The 4,306-nt window shown below is 36.5% G+C and overlaps 1 long non-coding RNA gene across 1 annotated transcript in view; it reads right to left on the reverse strand.

Moving 5' to 3' along the window:
• Window positions 1-1,648: 1,648 nt before the first annotated feature.
• Window positions 1,649-4,306, reverse strand: part of LOC109371342 (uncharacterized) — a 14,393-nt gene continuing 11,735 nt past the window's right edge. Inside the window, exon 3 of the long non-coding RNA XR_002121857.1 lies at window positions 1,649-1,847. This is a non-coding gene — a long non-coding RNA (uncharacterized LOC109371342). The remainder of the gene's footprint in view (window positions 1,848-4,306) is intronic.

Here is a 4,306-nt window from a genome sequence, read left to right on the forward strand (position 1 = left end):
CGACATTATATACACTTCCAGTGACTGGGTGGAGGGAGAGCCGCAGGCTCCCCTCACCATAATACTTTTGGTAGGAAATTATGGTGCTTAAAATTACTACTGGGTACCTTCTAAGTCATGTTTGCATATTCTTTTTAAAAATTGAGATATAATTCGTACACCACAAAATTCATCCTTTTACACTGCAATTTCATGGTTCACAGTATATTCACAAAGTTGTGTGAGCTCTAAGCCACTTTTAAGTTATAACTCGGCCCACGTTTATGGGGCGACCACTATAGATTCTCCTTTGAAGTGTGTATTTATTTTTGTAAAAAAAAATTATTGTTTTTCTTTGCCTGACATTCAGTCCTCCTTCTAGTAAACACCCTGAAATTCATTTGTGGTACTGTTCTTCTTTCATTCACACACCATGTGGTTTGGATGTGGTCCACAGGGTGACCTGGGAACCCAACCCACGGGCAATGACAATACTTTATCTCCCTATCCAATGAGAGTAGTTCTTGATGGACCAAGATCAATACTAATTTAAAATAGACCATTTGTTCCAATGGGTACAGTCTCTGAAATTATTTTGAACTGTGGGGAAAGAGCTGTACTCCTTTCACTGGAGTTATTTATGTGATAGGGCTTACAACTGGAGATTCTGCTTCTGTTTGGAGAGAGCCAAGCTGTGAATAAAGCCAACAGACATCACTATAAACCTGAGAAGTAGAGACATGTTTCTTCCTCTACTGTTGATACTCTTCTAGTCAGTCGTGCATTAATAGTCTTTTTCTTTAAGCTAGACAAAAGGTACCCCTTTTTCTTAAGACAAGATGAATTGGGATTCTCGCACTCCCAACTGAAATATTCATGAAAAATATAGTATTATTAATCTTATTTTGAATATGGCAGGAGTGAGGCTCAGAGAAGTCGATGACTTGCAAAATAAACTAGAGACACAGCGCAGAACTTTCAGTCAAATGTTCTCTGACTCTATGTCCAGTTAGTTCTCTTGCCTCTGCACTAGGTTGCTTCTCCCTTAATTTCAGGAAATTGCCACAGGGGTGGTCTTCTTATTTTATTAACGCTCTTCTTATTTTTCATTGATAAGTACCTTAACAACAAAGGGTGACATTTTGAAACAGAATATTCTTCAATAGAATCTTCAAATATAGTAAGACACTCTTCTTGGTAGTAAAAAGTGAGAATAAAATTCCCATCATCGAATTTCATTTGATATCATATAACATATAATAATAAGCAAACACTAGAGCAACAGCCTCATTCTAGTAACAATGCTTCCACAGCTACAAGTCAACAAATCACTAAACACTCCTATTTTTCAATGTCTACCAATTTGTGTATTCCATGCCCCTCCAAATCCTATGCAAGAGCAGCAGAATTCTGGTTTGAAAGACTGTGCACTCCAAGTGGTAATCCCTTGCTTGCAAGAAACACATTTACAGTTTTTATATAGATATTGAGTGATGGCCTCTTACTTCCAACAAAGGGAAAATATATTCACATTTCACATAATCTAGAAATTTTGACAATTGACAAGGTTACCAACTGAAATGCAAATTAAGTGCACACATCTGCAGAAAAATGAACCAAATATTAACATCAGAAATTCTTCTTAGGTTGCTAGAAAACTCACCTTTTATAAAGGAGGCTAAGGCAACTTTATTCATTATCTGTTGGGTTGTATTGGTGAAAGGTGTGTATGCAATAGTAAACCAAGGGCCACTAAATGAATCTACCCGTCCCAGGTCCGTGGCAGGCAGTGAAGAAAAATCATTAACTTCATGACTATTGGGATATAGGTACAGAAAAAGCAGCAGGAGCAGTGAGCTCAACCATTCCTACACAATCCAAGAGAGAGAATAAAAAAACAATTATGACTTCAAATTAGTCGTCCACAGTCATTTGGTCATATGGTTTGTCTCATTCACTTTTCGAATTTCAATATATCTCACACTATGAACCATTTAAAATATGTACAGTACAAAATTCAGCAGTCTGGTAATTCCAATGAGCTCTTAAGGAATTCAAATTGATTGATTCACAGCACAGTCTAAAGCATGCACTGATCATAAAAACATGAGAGGCAAGAATTGCAAGCTGTTATAAATTATTATCAGCTGGTATTACTGTGGCGACCTACTCATGCTGTACAGGAATACCTCGTTTTATGGTGCTTTGTTTCATTGTGCTTCTCAGATGGTGCATTTTCTTTTTTCTTTTTCTTTCTTTTTTCTTTTTCTTTTTTTTACAAATTGAAGGCAAAACCCTTCACCAGCAAAAAAATTATGACTCATTTTATTGTGATACTCACTTTATTACAGAGGCCTGGAACTGAACCCACAGTACCTCCAAGGTATTGTATTTGATTCTGCTAAAAGCCTGTGTCAGAAGAGTTTCAAGGCACTGCTCACTTAGTAGTAATATATTGATTATATGCCAAGATTCTGGTATTGGAAACTCAACAGAATGCAGATGACCTGAGAAACACTGTCTTGGTTAGTTATCAACTCTATTCACTTGAAAATTTCCAATAAGCAGTTATTCTATTTCCTAAATGCATGACTTTTAGGATTTGCAATATAGTAAAATTCTAATTTAGTTAAAAATGATACTTAGCTATACCTATCTGATTTTTAAACATACCAAAGTTGAACCAGGATTTTTGTTATGTGGCAAGATTATATGGGCTAATGCTAATTTTCTTCTTGGCACTAAGTACATTTCCAAATTTTCTACTATTTTTGAAGAGAATGGTTTATTTTAAAAAAGAGAGATTCAAAAGAGAAAATGCCAGTTATTTATTCCTGTGGGTTGATTTGTTTACCATATCTTCGGGATACCAGTATCTTAACCCAACTAGTTATACATGGGAACGCTAGTAAAAAGTGTGACCACTGACTTTTACAACATTGGATTTTCTATTGCTGACCAACTTCAGGGCTTTCAGACCTCAAATTACAGGCCTGTGTTAATTGAAATGTCTTCAGACAGATTTGTGNTCAATAATCAATGTACATTTTTGAAATGTGTTCATTGGCCTGCAGACATCACTACTGCAGATAGGGATTTAAAAATTTGCTGTACTAACTAACATCTTTTCTCACATATGGCTTGTGACATAATTGCAGTAGAAAGTAGCGAAACTCAATAGCTGGAAAGCTACCTGTATGGTCCCTGTATTCCTTCGTTGTTGGAATTCTGCGTCCCAGCATGAATTTCAAATGATATGAGAACGTATTAGTAAAGATGACTCTTACTATTTCTCCAGCATAATATGTCGTTAATTGTTGAATACTTTCTTCATCAGGGAGTCCCTTGATTTCTATATCTGCCATCACAAGAAGGGAATATTATTGTCAGTAAATTACTAGGAGACTAGCTTCAGGTTTCATGTTCAATTGTTTGTACTAAGAGTTCTTCATGGAAATAAAATGAAATCAAGTTTTAATTTGGAGTAAGTCAGGCCGAGTAAAAGTTGGGGAGAGATATTTCGTAAGGTTTATCCAGATAGTGTACAACCAGAAGGCATACATTAAAGTTAGTTATTTTCGTATGTTGTAATTATTGAACCAATTTCAATTACATATATTATTATACTGAGACAGAAAAACAGGGATAGGACCGCGGTGGAGGGCATTAGGACCCAGACAGTCTCAACATGAGATGGGAAAATTGTGGGCAATGGACCTCAAGGCCAGAGAGAACAGTAACTACAGTAACTAACAGAAAAAATGCAGTAAAGGGACCTGGACGGGAGGGGCTGCTGCAGAGGACTGCAGAGTCAGCCAAGATACCAGCCCAGGTGCAGAAAGGGGAGCGGGGTGGGAGCCCAACCAGCCCCTGGTAAACAACTTAAAAATTACAGATCCAAGGACATACAGTCTCCAGCTCAGCTTAATCTGCGGGGCATTCTATTCAGAATGCCCCCCTCTTCAAAGAGCTGTACTCTTGTGCTTTTTGCTTTTGCAATAAAGCTGTATACTGCTTCAATTTGCCTCTTGCGGTCCACGTTCTTATTCTTCCAGTACATGAGGCTACGAACTCCAGGCACCAGACACCAAGATCATACATCAATACCAAATAAATTAAACTATTCACAGAAGAATTGGCATTACAATAAATCTAAAATGGTAGTGTGTGTGTGTATTTATATCATATATATTTATATCATATATATATTCAAATCACAATTAGGTACTGGTTATATTAGGTGGCAATAACTAACTTCATTTTCCTTTGACAACTCTCATAGTATGATTAATATGCTGAAAAATAAGAGTGAATTGAAAAGTTAAAA

Source organism: Hipposideros armiger, unplaced genomic scaffold (genome assembly GCF_001890085.2).
Source record: "Hipposideros armiger isolate ML-2016 unplaced genomic scaffold, ASM189008v1 scaffold_562, whole genome shotgun sequence".
Classification (NCBI taxonomy): domain Eukaryota; kingdom Metazoa; phylum Chordata; class Mammalia; order Chiroptera; family Hipposideridae; genus Hipposideros; species Hipposideros armiger.